At 41.2% G+C, this 21,096-nt stretch overlaps 1 protein-coding gene across 5 annotated transcripts in view; it reads right to left on the bottom strand.

Moving 5' to 3' along the window:
- The window catches only part of RERE (arginine-glutamic acid dipeptide repeats), a 428,266-nt gene that overhangs the window by 395,252 nt on the left and 11,918 nt on the right, over window positions 1-21,096 (bottom strand). Inside the window, exon 1 of one of the 5 annotated variants that reach the window (XM_033843763.2) lies at window positions 11,624-11,674. The exons of the other annotated variants lie outside the window; for them this stretch is intronic. The gene's annotated coding sequence lies outside the window, so the exon portion shown is untranslated. Of the gene's footprint in view, window positions 1-11,623; window positions 11,675-21,096 lie in introns of those variants that run through there. 5 annotated transcript variants of the gene reach the window in all.

The following is a 21,096-nucleotide window of genomic DNA, read 5'->3' as shown; positions in this document are numbered from 1 at the left end:
TTCAGACTATACTATAAAGCTACAGTAATCAAGACAATACAGTACTGGCACAAAAACAGAAACAGAGATCAATGGAGCAAGATAGAAAGCCCAGAGATAAACCCACACACCTACGGTCGACTAACCTAGGACAAAGGAGGCAAGGATATACAATGGAGAAAAAACAGCCTCTTCAGTAAGCGGTGCTGGGAAAACTGGACAGCTACATGTAAAAGAATGAAATTAGAACACTCCCTAACACCATACACAGAAATAAACTCAAAATGGATTAGAGACCTAAATGGAAGACCCAACACTATAAAACTCTTAGTCGAAAACATAGGAAGAACAACACTCTTTGACATAAATCACAGCAAGATCTTTTTTGATCCACCTCCTAGAGTAACGGAAATGAAAACAAAAATAAACAAATGGGACCTAATGAAACTTAAAAGCTTTTGCAAAGCAAGGAAACTAAGAACAAGACAAAAAGACAACCCTCAGAACGGTAGAAAATATTTGCAAACAAATCAACGGGCAAAGGATTAGTCTCCAAAATATATAAACAGCTCATGCAGCTCAATATTAAGAAAACAAACAACCCAACCAGAAAATGGGCAGAAATCCTAAACAGACATCTCTCTTCTCTGAAGACGTACAGATGGCCATGAGGCACATGAAAAGCTGCTCAACATCACTAATCATTAGAGAAATGCAAATCAAAACTACAGTGAGGTATCACCTCTCCCGGTCAGAATGGGCATCATCAGAAAATCTACAAACAACAAATGCTGGAGAGGGTGTGGAGAAAAGGAAACCCTTTTTTCACTGTTGGTGGGAATGTAAATTGATACAGCCACTATGGAGAACAGTATGGAGGTTCCTTAAAAAACTAAAAATAGAATTACCATATGACCCAGCAATCCCACTACTGGGCATATACCCACAGAAAACCATTATTCAAAAAGACACATGCACCCCAATGTTCACTGCAGCAGTATTTACAATAGTCAGGTCATGGAAGCAACCTAAATGCCCACTGACAGACGAATGGACAAAGAAGATGTGGTACATATATATAATGGAATATTACTCAGCCATAAAAAGGAATTAAATTGGGTCATTTGTAAAGACGTGGATGGATCTAGAGACTGTCATACACAATGAAGAAAGTCAGAAAGAGAAAAACACATATCGTATATTAAAGCATATATGTGGAACCTAGAAAAAGGGTACAGATGAACTGGTCTGCAGGGCAGAAATAGAGACACAGGTATAGAGAACAAATGTATGGACACCAACAGGGTGAAAGTGGTGGGGGATGGGCGGGGGGTGAGATGAATTGGGAGATTAGGATTGCGATATATACACTAACATGTATAAAACAGATAACTAATAAGAATCTGCTGTATAAATAAATAAATAAAATAAAATTTAAATGATAAAAAAAAGGAGAGAGAGGAATCAAAAAAAAAAAAAAGAACCATCTCTGCGTGGTCTTTCCCCCCATTTACAGAGGTCTTTGACATCTATTCACAGTCTTCCTTCTAACCTAAGTCCTACCATAATCAAGGTGACGGCAACAAGAGGATACCCAAGTCAGGTGCTTGGTTCTCAAGTCCAGTGACCTCCCCCTTCACTCCATAAAGCCATCCACTTACACAGCCACAACCTGCTCCGTGTCTGAAACCATCAAATTCAAGGCATTCCATTCAGACCACTGCCCCCAGAAATCCTGAATAATCAGACAGATTTGTCCATCAGAACCTTTCCTCCTTTGAACCTGTTTTCTTCCTGCCAATATCGTTCAGAGTTCACTCATACTTACTCTGGTTTACTCTCCCTGCTTCCAGGAATTTCCTATCTCCCCCTTCATTTTGGTAAACTATTTAAAAACTACACCCAACTTACTTCAATGACTTAAAATAAGAATCAAAACGGATTATTATTCTATTATATAAAGGAGAATCATACTTTACCTCATCCTCTCAAGGAGAGAAGCATAAAACTGCTCAAGTACTGGCGTTTTCATTTTAACTCATGGATGGTCCAACCCTCATCTCCTGCTTTTCCTCAAAGTTATTTCATTATTCCAGCAGACCAAAATTCAATCAGGTAAACTACGTTATCCTCATACTTCCTCTCATAATCTATTCTCTCAATTCTTTTTAAATCTTTCCCACATCTGTATTTCCCAGCACTTAACATCAAATACACATGGTAGACATTCAATAAACACTGGAATGCTTGACTGCTTTCATCACTTTTGCTTTGTATATATTAACTCATTTAATTCTTTCTAAATTTTTTCACTCACAGGAAGTTATTGGGTACTTTCTTCCCCAAAAAACTGTCTCATTCTATTTTGAGTATGTAATGCACAATTTTCCAAATTTTAAAAATAAATTTTTCTCTTTCCAATTCCTCTAAATACCATCAATATTTGACCTTCCCCTTAAATGTGTTCTCTTTTACTGAATGTTAAAATAACATTAAAGCCAAAAATTAGAACTACTTATTCTGAGTGAAGCCAATAAGCACTTAAACCTCTGAAGGAATTCTAAATGGAGCAAGAAAGCCATCAATATTTTATCTGCTAACATTTACACTGCAACCTACTTAAAACAGTAAGTTATATGGCTGTTTCCATTTCTGGAAGGTATCGGCTTATCTAAGAAATCCAGATTTCCTCTCTGCCCTCCTAGAAAAAAAACATACTGTCAAGTGTCACTGAATATGTTTCTTATGTTTTACACCATTAAAATTTAATAATGGAACTAACTGTGAAAGGAAAAAAACAAAGAAGGATCTAACTTAGGTTCAATTTTTAGAACTTCTTAAAGCAAAAAATCAATAAAATGGGAAAACAAAACAGAAGGGAATATTTTACTTTCTAAACGAAATTAAAGAAAAACACAGAGTTCTGGGATTCCCCCGCGGTCCAGTGGTTAGGACTCGGCACTTCCGCTGCCGTGGCCGGGGTTCAACCGCTGGTCGGGGAGCTGAGATCCCTTATGTTTTTTTTGGCACAGCCAAAACAAAAATACAGTTTCAGACAGGTCATTCTAACAACAAAATGTGTCATAATTTTAAGGAAAGGTGTGGGACATAGTAGAAAAGGCTTCAACTACCCAGACCTCAGTTTGAACCCAAAATCTGATATCACTACTAGTAGTGGTGAGACCTCTCTGAAGAAGAAATGGGTTATTAGAAGTAATGAGAGTATGCAGCAACTAGAATAATTCCCCATGCTCCAACGCTATCTTATATTCGCCATACTAAGCTAACAGCAGAGCACCTCAAGTATCAGCCGTTATATAAAGCTTCTCTAATGTATATATTTACTATTAGACTAAGTATCAAAATAACTCATTGTGATCACCTACACAGACTGCTGTCTTAAAGTCCCTCTGCTCTATTCAGCTATAGGAAGCTGTTTCTTGATGCGTAGTCTGAACAGATCAACTACCTTTTTTCCAGCTGAGATTTGGTTACACCTTACTTTGTTAGGCACACTTCAAGTGCAAGTTCAAACTGGGCATCTCAGAGCAGACTGGATCATGTCGAATGCCATGCACCCAAGTCATCCAGTTTTATTAAAGATGCTGCCAAGTCCTTAAGAGAATTTCTAGAAATGAAAGCAGGATGGTGCAAGGCATGGAAAATTACTAGCCACCTTTACAACCTAAAATTTAACTTTAATATAGATCTTAACAGTTAAATTTACAATAAACTGACTGAAAAATTTCTCAACCATGCCAAAAATCATGACTTATTAATACATTTTAGCTGATTAGTGGAAAAAAGCAATTAACCAAGTTCTTCAATTATCAAAAATTGATACTTAAAACACTTCCTTTTAGAGGTCCCTATTCATTTTAATTTTTGATAGCACTTATATATAAGGAGGCAAACAAATCAAAGAAAACAGTGTAGAAAACTTCAGTTTTTTACATAGAATTTAAAAGAAACTTTGTTCTAATGTTTAGCTATGCCGCTACTGAATAGTTTTATTTGTAATATCAAAACTCACTTATACTCTATCTAGGGAAATAACTGTAAATATGAGAAGACACATCTTGTTATAAGGACAAGCTCCATGAGACCAGAGATTTTTTTTCTATTTCTCTTTATTCATTATCATATCCACAGTGCCTAGACCAGTGACACTAGATATTTACTGAATTTTTTAAAAGATCCATACAGTGTTACTCACAATAGTAAAAAATTGAAAACACATATGAAACAGTACGCATTCATTGTAATGATGAAGACTATATAATTGCACAGAAGTACTTATACTTTTTAAAATAACTTTTTCGGGCTTCCTTGGTGATGCAGTGGTTAAGAATCCACCTGCCAATGCACGGGACACGGGTTCAAGCCCTGGTCCAGGAAGATCCCACATGCCATGGAGCAACTAAGCCCGTGTGCCACAACTACTGAGCCTGTGCTCTAGAGCCTGCGAGCTGCAACTACTGAGCCCATGTGCCTACAGGCCCTGCTCTGCAACAAGAGAAGCCACCACAATGAGAAGCCCAAGGATGGCAACAAAGAGCAGTCCCCTCTCGCCACAACTAGAGAAAGCCCACGCACAGCAACGAAGACCCAATGCAGCCAAAAACAAAAAAATAAATCTTTTTTAAAAACAAATAAATAATAAAATAAAATTACTTTTTTTTTTTTTTTTTGGTTCCATACCGCACAGCTTGCAGGATCTTAGTTCCCCGACCAGGGGTTGAACCCGGGCCATGGCAGTGAAAGTGCCAAGTCCTAACCACTGGACCGCCAGGGAATTCCCAAAATAACATTTTTTAAAGTATTAACTTAGACATTAAGAAAACTGGGTTCCAGTATCAACTCGGTCACTAATTTCACTTGTGCTCTGGGGTAAATGACAAACTATATGGGTTCCAGTACCTTCACGTGAACTACTTCCCCTACTTCTTGGCCTCTGCTGGTCCATTCTCAAGTAGAAATTATAGGAAGAAGAACACACCTGAGTTACCTCAGAAAGCAAAGACTGACCACATGGTAGCGAAAAGGGGTAAGCAACCTGTACCAAATCAAACGCAATCTGCCCTATCCAACCAGACTGAGAGTTTCTTAGTGATATGCTCTTCAAGCCACACTGACTCAGGATCATCCATTTTCACTCGAGGGTCCCAAAGGCATACTTAACCAACCACTCTACAATAAACAGAGCCAGTAACTTCGGTCATCTGATCCAAGAGAACAAGGCCATCCAGGGTACACCAAAATATCAAGCCCTACTGTCAAAGGAACCAGAAAATAAAGTACAGGTGGAAAGGGAGCGATTTCACCTGCTGTTCTCTGTGCCAGCCAACAACTCCCGTAGAAAGGAGTAGGCTGCTCGCCAACAGGCTGGAAGAAAAGCAGCTGTTCTCCAAATCCTTTGAATAAAAACTATTATAATCTTACTATATTCTTTACACATCACCTGGGACAAATCCACAAGGACACTTTCTATTTTACAGACTCTTTCTGATGAAACTCTCCAAGACTTTCCAAAAGCATCATTTGCCCTTCAACACCTACCTCCATCCCACTTCCCTCACCCCACAGCCAAACACTATTAGCAGCCACTACAGAACTACCAGAGGAAGCACAGCGCTGTGGTTAGGAGCACAGACCCTGGAGCCAGACTGCCTAGATTCAAAACTTGGCTCTGCCCCTTCCTAGCTGGGTGACTTTGGGCAAGTTACTGAAACTTTCTGTACCTCCACTTAGGGACAATAAAATAACATATAGGATTATTATAAAGGTTAAACTCACATAGAACAGTGCCTGGATAAGTACGAAGTGTAAAATTATAATTTTTTAATGTAAAGTGAAGGATTTGCACTAAGGTCCACGCCTTATAAGGAAAACTGACGATACTTAGGAATTCTCGTTCCCTGTGGTCTAATTACCAAACCATGCAAACTATTAATACAAAAGAGAAATCTCAAGGGAGAAAGTACGTTGGTGCCCCATGGTTTCACTGGCAAGCCACAGGCTAGGAATTTCTAAACTGCAGGTTCATGGAGGGATTCAGGCAACCCATTAATCCCCTGAAACTGCACAAAATTTTGAGACACTAAGACAGTTCTATACTGTTATTTCTCCTACCTTAAAAAAAAAAAAAAAATTTCTTCTCTTCACTAAATTTCTACTACCTGCAACTATTCTCCCAAAAGGTGTTATATTCTCTCAAATTCTCCTTTCATTCTCTCTTAAACCCACTCCAATTAGGCTCCTGACTCCACTGAAACCAGTCTTGTGAAGATCACTTCTGACCTCCACATTGCGAAATCCAATGATCAGTTCTCAGTCCTAATCTGACCTGGTTTAGCAGGGCTGTTTTCCCCAGTTCACCTCCCCGTCTTGCTTGATATATTCTTCTTGCTCGGCTTCCAAGGTGCCATCTCCTATCAGCTACAGCCTCTTGGTTTTCCATGTTTGCTGATCTCTCCTCAGCAATTTTTGTTGCCAATTGTTCTCACCTCAGTCTCCTCATTTTCCTTCCTGACAACACCATCCTTCTAGCTGCTCAGTCCCAAAACCTTGCAATCATTCTTGACTCTTCTCTTTCACCAGGACCCTACATCAAACTTCATCAGAAAATATTGTTGCTCTACCTTCAAAAGACATCCAGAAGCCAAACACTTCTCACTCCCTCACTGCTACTACCCTGCTCTGAGCCACGATCATCTCTCACATTGATTATTATTACAATAGCCTCCTACCTGTCTCCTTATTTCCACCCTTTTGCCCCAGTCTGTTGTTAATACAGCAGTCGGAGTGATCCTTTAAAAATACAAATCATATGTCACTCTCTGCTCAGAACCTTCCAAGGCCTTCCCATTTCAATTTATGCCAAGGTCCTTAATAGGACCCCAGGGGCACCAGAGATCTACTTGCCCCTACTCCCTTACCAGTACATACTACACTTTATCTTAGGAGTCAATACAGATGAATGGTGGTCCCCCAAAAGTTAAGTCCAAGTCCTAAACACCCAGTTCCTGTGAATTTGGCCTGATTTGGAAAAATAGTCTTTGCAGATGTAATCAAGTTAAGGATGTCAAGATGAGATCATCCTGGATTTAGGGTGGGTCCCCAAACTGATGACAGGCAGAGGGAAATGAGATAAAGAAGTGAAGACAGAAGCAGAGATTGGAGTGATGAGTGTATAAGCCAAGGGATGCTGGCAGCCACCAGAAGCTAGGCAAGAAGCATGGAATGAATACTACCTCAGAGCCTCTAGAAGGAACCAACTCTGCCAACAATTTGATTTCAGACTTCTGGCCCCCAGAACAATGAGAGAATAAATTTCAGTTGTATTAAGTCACCCAGTCTGTGGTACTTTGCTACAGCAGCCCCGGAAACTAACACACCACCCTTCCCCTCTATTGTCCCACTCCAACTGTGCTGTCTTCCTTGCTCCCACCTCTGTGCTGGCTTTTCCTCTCTTCCTGGAATGCTCAAACTCCAGAACTCCAAATGGCTAACTTGAGCACCACTTTTAACCTTTTGCTCAAATACCACCCTCTCTATCAGGCCTGTCCTGATTCCCCAATTAAAAGCCTGGTGGCGCGGTGTTAAGAATCCGCCTGCCAATGCAGGGGACACGGGTTCGAGCCCTGGTCTGGGAGGATCCCACACACCACAGAGCAACTAAGCCCATGAGCCACAACTACTGAAGCTCGTGCGCCTAGAGCCCGTGCTCCGCAACAAGAGAAGCCACTGCAATGAGAAGCCCGCGCACAGCAGCGGAGAGTAGCCTCCACTCACCGCAACTAGAGAAAGCCCGTGCACAGCAACGAAGACCCAATGCAGTCAAAAATAAACAAATTTATTTTTTAAAAAAGACCCCAACCCTTAAAAAAAGCAAACAAAATCCATTAAACACTCAACACCATGACTTAACATCTTGCAAACAGCAGATATCATGAGTTTAAATTCCCTACTCCAAAAACCAAATTTTGTTTAAAAAAAAAAAAAACACAATCCACTTCAATTTAGTGGCTTGAGAAGTAACTTCACTCCCTTTTCACAGGACCTTCTACACTAAAGGGTGTCCCTGGCCTAAGCTACTGTCTCTCTATAGCTAAACTGATAAAGAGGAGTGGCCACCAGTGTGAAGCACTCACATAAGTAAGTCAATGTAGTTTCACAAACCTCAAGAACACTGTCAAATACTTTTCTCTACCTAGCTAAAACCCTGTGCAAAACAGAGGAGTAGAACCAAAGCAAACCGTAACTGTCTAGTATCTACCTTTACTATGGAGTAAACAAATGTTTACTCAAAATACAACATCATTGTATATAAGGCCTTGAGAAACTGCTGGAGAGTGAATGTCATTTACATCTACAGCTTAGCATGAACCATAAAGTGTAACAACAGGGAGCAGTCAGGCACAGCGCAACTTGTTAAGGGACTCCGGTAACGGCAGAAAGGCACCCACTGCACCCCTTATTATTGCTGCAGCGTATTTCACACTCAATCCTAAATGGGTCTACTTGAACACAACCCTACTAATAAGCACCAGAATTCAGTATATAATTTACCCAAGTATATACTCTTCAGACATACATTTTATATTACATAAAGGACCATTACAGAAGAAAATCTGCACATCTGCTGTTATGGAATTTTTCTTGTTCCATCAGCAAACGGATTAACAATACAATCAAGTCCCAGCCCTCACCTTTACTGGGTTTTTTCCCCACTTCACCAGTTTAGCAATTTCAAGGCTACAAAATCTACCAAACACCCTGAAGAAAAAGGCATTTTGAACACTACTAGCTCATATTCAACAAGGGGTGGTTTGCCTTAACTAGTGGCAATACTTCCATCTCTCAGGACACAGCATCTCACCAAATCCCAAACCTGACCACTCTCATCACCCGCGGCCCCAACCCTATCCAAGTCCCCCGCCCCGCCTCTCCTGTATGCCGCCAGCAGCCTCCTCCCCAGTCTCCCCGCTTCTACTCTGAAGGACAACAGTCGTTTTACACAACAGCCAGAGGTATCTTTTTAAAAGGAGAAATCAGATCTTGTCACACCCCGATCAAAACCTTCCGCTGGCGTCCCATTACACTTAGAGTAAAAGCCAGAGGCCTTACCGTGGTCTACCAGGACCTGTAAGACACACACCCCCTCCCACCACACCTCCTCCCACACCTCCTAAGCTCTCCAGAGCCAGTCCACTGTTCCTTAACCTCACCAGCAGGCTCCCACCTCAGGACTTCTGCACCTGGTGTTCCCTCTGCCTGGAATGCTCTATCGCCAATTCTCTGGACAGTTCCTTAACCTGTTCAAGGCCTGCTTAAATGTCACCTCTATAGAGAAGCTCTCCCTGCATACCCTACTTCACAGCATCCCCCATACACCCCATGAGTCTCTCTCCCCTGTCTAAGCAACACAGTTGCTTCATTTTACAATTTGTTTAATTTCAATAAGAATAAAGGTATATTCTCCTTGTTCAAAATGAAATCTGGGGGCTTCCCTGGTGGCGCAGTGGTTGAGAGTCCACCTGCCGATGCAGGGGACGCAGGTTCGTGCCCCGATCTGGGAAGATCCCACATGCTGCAGAGCGGCTTGGCCCGTGAGCCATGGCCGCTGAGCCTGCGCGTCCGGACCTTGTGCTCTGCAGCGGGAGAGGCCACAACAGTGAGAGGCCCGCATACCGCAAAAAAAAAATTAAAAAATGAAATCTGGGACTTCCCTGGTGGTGCAGTGGTTAGGAATCCGCCTGCCAACGCAGGGGACACAGGTCTGAGCCCTGATCCGGGAATATCCCACATGCTGTGGAGCAACTAAGCCTGTGCACCACAACTACTGAGCCTGTGCTCTAGAGCCCGCGAGCCACAACTACTGAGCCCGCGGGCCACAACTACTGAGCTTGCACGCCTAGGGCCCGTGCTCACAACAAGAGAAGCCACCGCAATGAGAAGCCCACGCACCACAACGAAGAGTAGCCCCTGCTCACCGCAACCAGAGAAAGCCCGCAGCAACAGAGACCCAACACAGCAAAAAACAAATAATTATTTTTTAAAAATGAAATCTGAGCAAAAAACTGCAATTTTTATAGGCAACTCCCTATGAAGTTAGACACAATATAGAAATAAATACACACACACGTCTTTTTAAAAATAATTCTATGCTTTGTGTATGGTTTTTCTTTATTTTATATTTAGAAGCATTGAAAAGAAGTGCTGTACGTACAAGAAAGTTTGTTAGTAGTACTAGATATAGTAGGAAAAAAGAACAATGGAAATAACCTAAATGCCCAATACATATATGTATATATATGAAGAAATACGTACATTAAAAAACATAAGACAACCATTAAAAAATAATAATAATGAGAAAAGTGTTTAGGAGACTTCTTTTTTTTTTAAATTAATGACAACAAAAAGTAAGTCCAACCTTTACACTGCTCAAACATTTGCCAAGCACTTGTCTTGTGCCTGGCCCGCCCTGACAGACCCGCCCTGACAGACTAGGACTGGGCCGGTGCTCTGGGCTCCCAGGTGGCAGGGGCTGAGCAGGCACTTACAGCGCAGTGTGACCCAGGATGTCCCAGGAAGGACAGATGCCGCAGGAGAGCAAAGCTGGACACAGCCCTGACTGAGGAAAGGCTGTCAGATGAAATGATGCCTAAACTGAGACCTGAAGAACAAACAGGAGGGAGCATAAAGAAAAGGGGGCGGGGAGGGCGGATGAAAGAGGTATGAAGCAGAATGGGTGTCTGGGGTGAGAGGCAAAAGAACAGATGAACCAGAATCATACATAATCTATGATTTATGCCTTTTTTTTTCTTTTTTTTTTTTTAGAAAACTAAAATAACTACTGCATTTGGTGGCAGGATCTTTGGTAAAAAATTTTTATGAGATATGATACTAAATAAAAGCCAACAGTGATTCTTCACCAACCACTTAGACTACTAAGAGCCTATTTTGTCCTGTGGCTATTCCTCTTTCCTCCAGTCTATCCTGCCATCTGACCAAATACAAGCAGGGACAGGAAGCAGTTCTAACACAGCACACCAGCACATACACGTCTTTCCCAGGACTGGCCAGTGTACCTCCTATCGCCACATTACCAATCTGGGGCCAAAAGTACTCAGGCCTCCACAGTCGCTGGCCACCTTGCTACTTTACTACCTCAACCCCCGCCACTTCCTGTCAGGTGTCAACAGGAATTCTGTGCTGAGCATTCCAAGCCGCTCTCATTTGGTCCACCTAACTTATCCCACCCCATTCCTCCCCACAGATCTGTTACCCCAACCAGGCTCTCTTTACTTAACACTGTACACACCATCCTCATTCCTGCCTCAGGCTGACCCTGCTAGGACTGCCCTAACCTGCTCTCCCAGTTCCTAGTCAAATAGCACCCATTCTTCAAGGCCCCCCTCTTAGCTTCTCAATGGATCCTTAGTTAACTTCTTTAACCCACAATAACCTCTAGTTAGCCTGAATGTGAACTATATTTGTTATGCTATACAATAAGTAGTTCCATTTTTGTTCTAGAAAACTCAAAATGTTGCATTTTTGCAAGGCTTGCCTCCTAAACTGTAAGGCCAAAGTTTATATCCCACTTTCATCAGTATTAAACTTGGAAACACACATCCAATACCTGCTGGCTGGCTGACAGAGCCTGTGTGGGAGGTTCAGCCGGGCAGGATTCAGTGCCAGCTTCTTCTCTGCAACTACAGGTTTAAACACCATGATTAGGATTGAATTTACATGCCCCTCTAGCACAGGAAACAGATTTACTTCTTTATTAATTCATTCATTCACTCACTCATTCATTCCTAATGCAAGCAAAAATCACCATAGTGCAAGTCTCCCCAGCACCTTCCACATTATCTAGCAAATAAGAAATAATAATACAAATAAATAATAAATCTATTTGGTGAATGAATAGATTTAATGCCAGTAAGAGAAATATGGAAGTAATAGGTATGACTAACAGCTTGGAGTTTAATTAATAAAGCCCCAAGGTGATCCCTGTGTCATTTTTTTTAATGCAATATATTTATTTTTAAACAATGCTTCATATCCTCCATACACAGATATCTTAATTTTTCTAAAAACTAAGTGAGTCATTTTCCAGGAAGAAAAAAGGGTCAGGCTTTACTTCTTATTTAGGGAGGAAGGAGAGAATGAATTGAAAAACTAAGTATTGTGTCCCCCACCACACCAAGAGGAAAACATGTAATCAGATCAGCACCTAATTTACTCATAGCATGTGTCCACAAAAAAAGTATGCAAGCTCCCAAGGCAGAGGAGAAGATCAAGGGGCAATGCTAAGTCCTTCTGCTATAGGACTCCTCTTTCTTTATTTGAAAAGCATTTTTTCCCCAAAGAAGGGACTCAGGAAGAATGAACAAAATTATTTTCACATCAGCTCTGAGAGAATGTTCTTAAAAGTAAACGAAACATATAGAAAGCTATTTGGTGTTAAGTATAATACGGGTTAGGATGCCCAACCTCTCCCAAGAAGAGATGTACCTTCTACTCCCTGGAAACTGTCGGTGACAAGGAAAACCTCATCCCAGTTACACCAGGCCACACATCCACAATAAACGTAGCTGCCTGAAGGGGAGCTGAAGAACCAATTTGTTGACAAACAAGTAAAGATGTCTTGTGTTGTAACTCTGTTAAGTGCTACATAAATGTCCAGGGTGTATGTACGCTTCTTACTCGGGGCTGTCGGAGCATGATATTTCTTCTACTACAGTTCCTTTCAGACTGTATTTTAGTGATTTTTATTCATATCTGCTCCCTCCTTTTGCTCATGAACTCTGTTGAGAGCAGGGACACTCCTTACTCATCTTTGAGCTCCCACGGCCTAGTACAGTGCCCTGCAAGAGACACTAAAAATTGCTGTCGACAAGCCCAATGTATCACTCAGATGCTCCCTTACCAAACGCCAACTGCCCAGAGAAAAGGAGACTTAGCTGAGAGCAGCCTCCTAGAAGGTACAGCCTTAAATTACAGATCATTTCTATAAGAATCATTACATTTCACTTACTAATCACCTTATCTATCCTTTCAGAAAAACAAGATTGAGCTTTCCTTTTCATGATTAGTAAGGTACGTGGAAAGTATGATCATTCTGAAATCTCTTTTTTTCAAATTAAACACATCCATGGGAATCACAGGGGAAGAAAAGGGAACACACTGTATTTAAGAAGAAAAGGGAACACACTGTAACATTAGTTACAAACCAATAATTCTCTAAAAATCAAGCAAAACAAAGTATGAAGGGAAAAAAGCCTTTGTCAGAAACCATTTAAGGATAAGTAAGGTACATCATCACTATAAACTTAGAACAATTCTCTCCCAGAATTCATCACCAACAGAAAAGGTGAAGCTTCACAGAAAAAGATAAATCAGAAGGGCACCTTCTTCACGTAATGAAATTCAGGTTATATCTTTTCATAACCCATTAAGTTTATAATTGAAAAAGTACCAAGTTGTACACCTTTTTCAACACATCCAAAAACACACGTCAGGTCAGTAATTCACAGAAACCAGCAGAAACCAGGTAGTCACAACAGGTTTACCTCATCTCTGAAATATACTTATAACTATGTGTTTGGCTAATTTCATAGCCATCTGTTATTCTTATGGACCTTTCTCTTATAATATCCACTAAAACAGAGAAATTCAAATACTGACCTCTAATTCAACGTAATACAAACAACAAGTCTCCTGTCCAGAATTACATCAAACGGCCACAGTTCCTTTTTCAGTAATACCATGAGCAGGAGGCTGAAGCCCTCCACAGAGCATCTCTGTAAGTGGTCCTGCAGTGACTGTGCCACAGTGCACATACAGTTACCCCTAGACAATTACCTCCTAAAAGAAGACAGATGATTCTCACTGTGTCTAAAGTGAAACCGAAGTTTTCTAAACTAAACATGTGTAGCAGACAAGCTCAAAATAGGTCCACCTCCTCCCTTCTTGGTGCTTTAGCAACATTCAATTCTTTTTTTTTTTTAATTAATTGACTGATTGATTTTTGGCTGCGCTGGGTCTTCGTCGCTTGCTGCATGCGGGCTTTCCCTAGTTGCAGCGAGCGGGGGCTACTCTTTGTTGTGGTACGTGGGCTTCTCATTGCGGTGGCTTCTCTTGTTGCGGAGCACAGGCTCTAGGCATGTGCGCTTCACTAGTTGTGGCATGTGGGCTTCAGTAGTTATGGCTCGCAGGCTCAGAAGTTGTGGCACACGGGCTTAGTTTCTCCACAGCATGTGGGATCTTCCCAGACCAGGGCTCGAACCCGTGTCCCAATCCGCACTGGCAGGCCGATTCTTAACCACTGAGCCACCAGGGAAGCCCAACATTCAATTCTCTTAACACTTCCCCCAGAGGTTGGATTCTTTTTAGTGATGTCTTACACCTAGTATTTTCTCTCAGTTTTAAGAAGGTTTAAAGATGCTGTGAAGGGGCAGGGGAGGGGTACCTCAGAGAAGCAGGGGTCCATTTTTATATTGGGAGCTAAAAGTGAATCATTTCTAAGCAATGCGCTGAGGGCGCTGAGGCCCACCTTGATGACAACAGTATCAAAGGCGTAAATTTCCGAGGGCCATGAATCACTGCAGCGGGCTTTCCTGGTGGCGCAGTGGTTAAGAGTCCGCCTGCCGATGCGGGGGACACGGGTTCGTGCCCCGGTCCGGGAAGGTCCCACATGCCGCGGAGAGGCTAGGCCCGTGAGCCATGGCCGCTGGGCCTGTGCGTCCGGAGCCTGTGCTCCACAACGGGAGAGACCACAGCGGTGAGAGGCCCGCGTACCGCAAAAAAAAAAGAAAAAGAAAAAGAATCACTGCAGCAAGCACATCTGCAGCGTGTGGTACTCCGCAAGCGCTTTGCAACCTTAACATTTCCATCCTCTACGGTCCTTCAATAGCCTCAAAGGATGCCTTGGATATCAAAGCCAGCCCCACATCTGCAAGACTGGCAATCAGCGTTCTAGAAAACTGCAAGAAGGCAGGCAAGATCCAAGCAAAATGGACTTTGGGAATGCAAGGAATTTGACGCCACCTGTATTCTTCTCCAGGAGTGATAAAAATATGACTCGTTCCCACAGAATTTGATTTGTAAGGGGAGAAATTACCCCAAATATCCAAACCAAATGAGAAAACCAATTATCTGAACACCTCATGGGAAAAGTAAGCACTTAACCAGCCAACTCTCCGCTGACTCAGGACCATTTTTTAAAAGGCGGGGCGGGGGGGGGACCCCATACTAACTGTTGTTTTTTGTTTGCTTTTGTTTGGTTTTTTTTTTGCGATACGCAGGCCTCTCACTGTTGTGGCCTCTCCCGTTGCGGAGCACAGGCTCTGGACGCGCAGGCTCAGCGGCCATGGCTCACGGGCCCAGCCGCTCCGCAGCATGTGGGATCTTCCCGGACCGGGGTACAAACCCGTGTCCCCTGCATCTGCAAGCGGACTCTGAACCACTGCGCCACCAGGGAAGCCCTTAACTTTTAATTACAAATTAATCTTTGACTCCCAGAAAGTAAAAAAAACTTCAAAGCTTCCTTCCTGAGCAGTTAGACTGGAATAACCAACTTAAACAGCTTCTTAAATCATTTCAGGGGCCACATGCTAACAGTGCTCTCTCTAGATCTTAACATTAAAAGTTCACAGGCCTGTGACTGAGGTGGCAGGAAAAACTGCTACCTGCTCCTATCCCCTAAGTCAAACAACCTATTGATGTCGTCCTCGTTACATTTTTCCACCAAAAAATATATTTACAGATCTCTGAGATTTTTAAATTGCTGCGTTTATTAAAAAAGAAGAAAAAGGCAATGCATTATCACTCTCATAAAATGTATTTTTGATGTCTCTTGTCATAAAATGAAAACAATTTTATTTTAGGACAAGACATCTAAGTTCTCTACTACAGCTGAACACTAACTGAGCACTTAGCAGTAACTGCATGAAAACATCTAAAACAAATACACCTGCATGTAGTGTTTGTGTAAGAAATACATCAAGAAAACAGTGGGTTTCTCTAGAAGTAACATTACAGAAGATAAATACTGCTAGATTAAGTAAGGGTTGTGAGCTGCAATAGCCTAGGCTCCTGAGAAAGAAAACGATAACTGAAGTACTTCAGATTTGTAGAGGTTTTTTTTAAATAAATTTATTTATTTCATTTATTTATTTTTGACTGCATTGAGCCTTCATTGCTGCGCACAGGTTTTCTCTAGTTGCGGAGAGTGGGGTCTACTCTTTGTTGCGGTGCGTGGGCTCTAGGCGTGCAGCCTTCAGTAGTTGTGGCTCGCAGGCTCAGCAGTTGTGGCTCTTGGGCTCTAGAGCTCAGGCTCAGTAGTTGTTGCGCACCGGCTTAGTTGTTCCACAGCCTGTGGGATCTTCCGGGACCCGGGCTCGAACACGTGTCCCCTGCATTGGCAGGCAGATTCTTAACCACTGCGCCAACAGGGAAGCCCCCAGATTTGCAGAGTTTATTTTTTCAATTTACTTCCATATCAATTTTTTCATTTCAGTTGATGTACTACAGTCCCCATTCGACAGCTGAGCAAGTACGGCACTTCATCACCCTTCGAACGCACGGTACAGGTGGATTCAGAATCCAGGTCCTCTCACGCTAACTAATCAAGCTTATTTATAATGCTCATTGGTTGTCATGGTTCAGGACATTTTGGTGAAGCAAGAAAGAACATGAATTACACAGCACGTACAGTGTGTTTAAAAGACCCAATTATTCTCTCCTATCAAAGCAACATCACATATCAGCAAAACATTATTTCTAGGGTTATAAACAGTTTCCCCAAAGGTCACCCAGTTCTCATATCTCACCTTGACCCAAATGCACACAGCACACAAGAATTTTATTTGGGTATTTTTTTAGGACAGTGCTTCTAAGCCAAGAAACTGCCCTCAAGTATAAATGGAAACATACATAAATTAAGATAAATGCGATATTCAAGCCACTCAGTGTTCATATTAGTCTCACCCTAAGTAATCATGCCACTGACCCGAGTGTCAGTCAGCACCATCTTCAATCTCCCTATGAAGAGCTAAAGGAAAAGAAAATCTAATTAAAAGTCCAAGAAAAAAATCCACTTTAATCAAAACTACAAGCCAAAGGCCAAGGGACTTTATGGTAGGAAAAATCCTAAAACTTGAAAAAACTGTTAACAAGAAAAGAGATGTCAAGGGAGAAAAAGAGGAGACACTTTAATTTAAAGGATTAAAACCAAACCAGTCAAAAACAACTTTCCAAACAGAAGAAGCATAAAAATATGGAGAAATAATAGAAGATGAGGGGATTAAAGTGCAAAAGAATCACAGTTTTAAGGACATTTTACTAGGAAGAATAGGAAACTAAATGTTTAAAGCATTACTTTATAAAACTCAAAGTAAAGAATAACTGAGTTCTATCAAAATCAATAGAAAATCACTGTAAGACTCTGTCAACATCTTTCCCCAAGTGGAACAACCATACAGATGAGGGTCCCAGATATGACCAGTAATAAGAGCTACTATTCTGTAATAGTCCTTGGACAGGAGCTACCTGGGACTCTACTAGATGGGAGTCAATGCTAGAGGACAGAAAGATTTTGGTCAAAAAATCAGTCTGACAGTTGCCAGCACGCTTTTCTCCACAAGAAAATACCTGTGAAACATAACAGAAACACACACAAGCCAGATCACCATTGTTCTTAAAGTGAAGCCATGTAATCATCTCATCACACACACACACTTTAGTATATAATAAGAAACCTCTGAAATAAAAAATGACTATAGTAACTACAAAGGAGTTGACTCACCCACGTAAAAAAACTGACTTACTAATTTTAAACACTTACCATATTTTTTAAATCTTTTTACCTCAAAAGCTTTTACACTTCAGATTTCATATTTTTTTTTAATTTCAGAAAAAGTCGAAAAGTTTGTGTCACCTTTAGCAGTTGGAAATCAGTTTCAACTACAAGTTATTTAAAAGAAATCACTCCCCATCCAGTACCAAAGCACTGAGATTCCAAAGCAGTTGTCATGCATAATTCCATTTGGAACCCAGCTAGCCCAACTGTACTCTCAGGTAAGAGAGGCCTATACACTGGAAAAATAACAAGAAAAGTTGCATTTCCCATTTCCTGTTTTGGGCCTAATATGCCGATGAGCTTGGAAAGAGAGGACCTCAAGTTCAGCTTGATAGTTATTTACTACAAATAATAAAGCAATGCTTGGCACTCAATTTTTAAACAAATGAGTAAAACCCACAAAATGTATACTTTAAAAAGGTAAATTTTACAGTATGTGAATTATATCTCAGTAAAGTTATTTTTTAAATAAACAAATAAATGGTACTTGGAAAGAAGTGATCCATATAACATAAACCATCCAGCTCTACTACTGAGAGACAACAAAAATGTGTATTTTAAAATTCTGATATACAAAAAGATCATTAACTTCATTCATGGTCTAAGATGCAAATTAAAATAAAATATTGTACATTTTTCACCTATCAGATTACCAAAGATCAAGAACAGATAAGGAAATCTAAACCCTAAAACACTCTGTGTACACTGGCACATCTTGGAGGGCAATTTATTCACAGCTCTGAAAATTTAAAATGCACACACCTATTGCTGCAGCAATTCCACTCCTAAAAATTTACCCTACAGATACACCTATGCAATTGTACAGGTACAAGGATTAAAAAAAAAAGCCAGACTCAATCTAAGTGTCCATCAACAGGAAATTAAAGTATGCATCCACACAATGCCCCACTATGCAGATTTTTTTTAAAAGAAAGACGAGGTATAATTACAATTGACTTGAAAAATGTGTGACTGGAGTATTAAGTAAAAAGCAAAATTCAAGATAGTATGTACAGCACATACATGTGCTTATATATGCACAGGAAATGTCTAGAAGAATATTGCGGGAGTGGGCACTACTCTTCTTGAACTGTATGAATCAATTATAATGAGTATACATTAATTTTATAATTACAACTTATATTTAATTACAATGCATCAGGCTCTCAAATAGTCTCACCCTGGTGTTAAGTCTCCCCATGCAATGACCCCTGTCTTTCCAGTGCTCTACTGTTCCAGCCGAACCAGTCTGTTCTTCCTTAGAGAAATCAGCCCAAAGGACTCCTCCTCCAAAATGCTCCTGCGATCTGGTTGGAACCGCTACCAGCAACAGCTTCAAACATAAATTACCTGAGTTGAAAGAACTATGTCTGCCTGCACCTGCTACAGAACATTTTTAAAGACTTTTTTTAAAAAAAGGAAACTGAAACACAATTTAATAATCCTCATCATAGAAGCAGCAAATGTACCATTTCCCATGTTTTCCAGACTTTGTGCCTTTGCTCCATGACATTTCCTGCCTGAAATCCTCTTAGCTACTTATCACATGTCCAAATCCTGCCAATCCTTCAAAACACAGGTTAAACACCTCCTCCTACACCACATCTTCCCTAAGGCCTCCAGCCAGAGCTTATTCTCTTTCTTAAACCACAGCACCAACACCTTGAGGTACTTTCCTCTACCTAGTACTCCACTGTGTACATGTCTTATTCTCATTGGTGAGAAAACTCTTCAAAGGCACACAACTGGTGTATACATCATTGTGTATACCCCAGTTCATACATAAATTAACCTGATGTGTTACTATAGCATCTAATAACAAAAGCATGGCAAGAATCTAAAAATAAAAAGCACAGCTTTTTCTTATGTATTTATGTCATATTTATACATGACAAACAGTAGGAGTATGAAAAGTAAGGCTCCCTCTCTCTCCATCCCCCTCCCCAGTGCCCTACCATGCCTCCTTAAAAGGCAATCACCATGATCAATTTCTTAACACAGGGTTTTAAGAAGTTCTTGGACACTATAACTTTATGACACATTCATAACTTTGGGTCTAAGTTGACAGAAGTAACTGGGATGTCAATTATGCAACTGCACACTGTGTACATGTATGCTGCGGCAAAGAAAATACGACAACCGACAGAAAGATAAGCTGTGTCCTATGACTTACAAAATTAAATTTCTCCCGAGTTGTGAGAAGAAAAGTCATCGTTCATTAACAAGAAACTTATAGACTGTTTCAAGCATACCGATAAACCAAGTTATTAGAGTTTTTTCATAATGTAAAAACTGCTTAAGGATTCCATAAAGACTGTAAAATTCTCACTAAGGGCTTCCCTGGTGGCGCAGTGGTTGAGAGTCCGCCTGCCGATGCAGGGGACACGGGTTCATGTTCCAGTCGGGAAGATCCCACATGCCGCGGAGCAGCTGGGCCCGTGAGCCATGGCCGCTGAGCCTGCGCGTCCAGAGCCTGTGCTCTGCAACGGGAGAGGCCACAACAGTGAGAGGCCCACGTACCACAAAAACAAAAAATAAAATAAATAAAATAAAATTCTCACTAAGCTATGAAAAAGGTGCTAAGCCATTACAGATAAAATACTAAAGAAAAATGCAGATGTTTTATAAAGCTAGATATCTTAAAGAATATTAATAAACTGTTTATAAAAGCATTTCTCAATATCATATTAATAGCTAAAAGATGTCTGCACAGTTTTCTAATTTATAAATGATAAGAATCAAATGTTTGGGCTTCCCTGGTGACGCAGTGGTTAAGAATCTGCCTGCCAATGCAGGGGATACAGGTTCGAGCCCTGGTCTGGGAAGATCCCACATGCCATGGAGCCACTAAGCCCGTGCACCACAACTACTGAGCCTGTGCTCTGGAGCCCACGAGCCACAACTGCTGAGCCCCCGTGCCACAACTACCGAAGCCCGCACACCTAGAGCCCGTGCTCCGCAACAAGAGAAGCCACCGTGATGAGAAGCCTGTGCACCACAACAAAGAGTAGCCCCCCGCTCGCCACAACTAGAGAAAGCTAGTTGCGCACAGCAACGAAGACCCAACACAGCCAAAAATAAATAAATAAATTCATTTTTTAATGTCATTATCAAGAATTTGTCCAGAAATCAGCTTCCTGAATATGTCTTGGGGTTAAGAGATTAAGCCAAATCTCCTTTATCATCAACATCAATAATATTACACAATAAAATTATTCATTCAGTCATTCAACAAGTGAATGAAAACC

Source organism: Tursiops truncatus, chromosome 1, assembly GCF_011762595.2.
Source record: "Tursiops truncatus isolate mTurTru1 chromosome 1, mTurTru1.mat.Y, whole genome shotgun sequence".
In the NCBI taxonomy this organism is placed as follows: domain Eukaryota; kingdom Metazoa; phylum Chordata; class Mammalia; order Artiodactyla; family Delphinidae; genus Tursiops; species Tursiops truncatus.
This window is presented reverse-complemented; position numbering and strand designations above follow the sequence as displayed.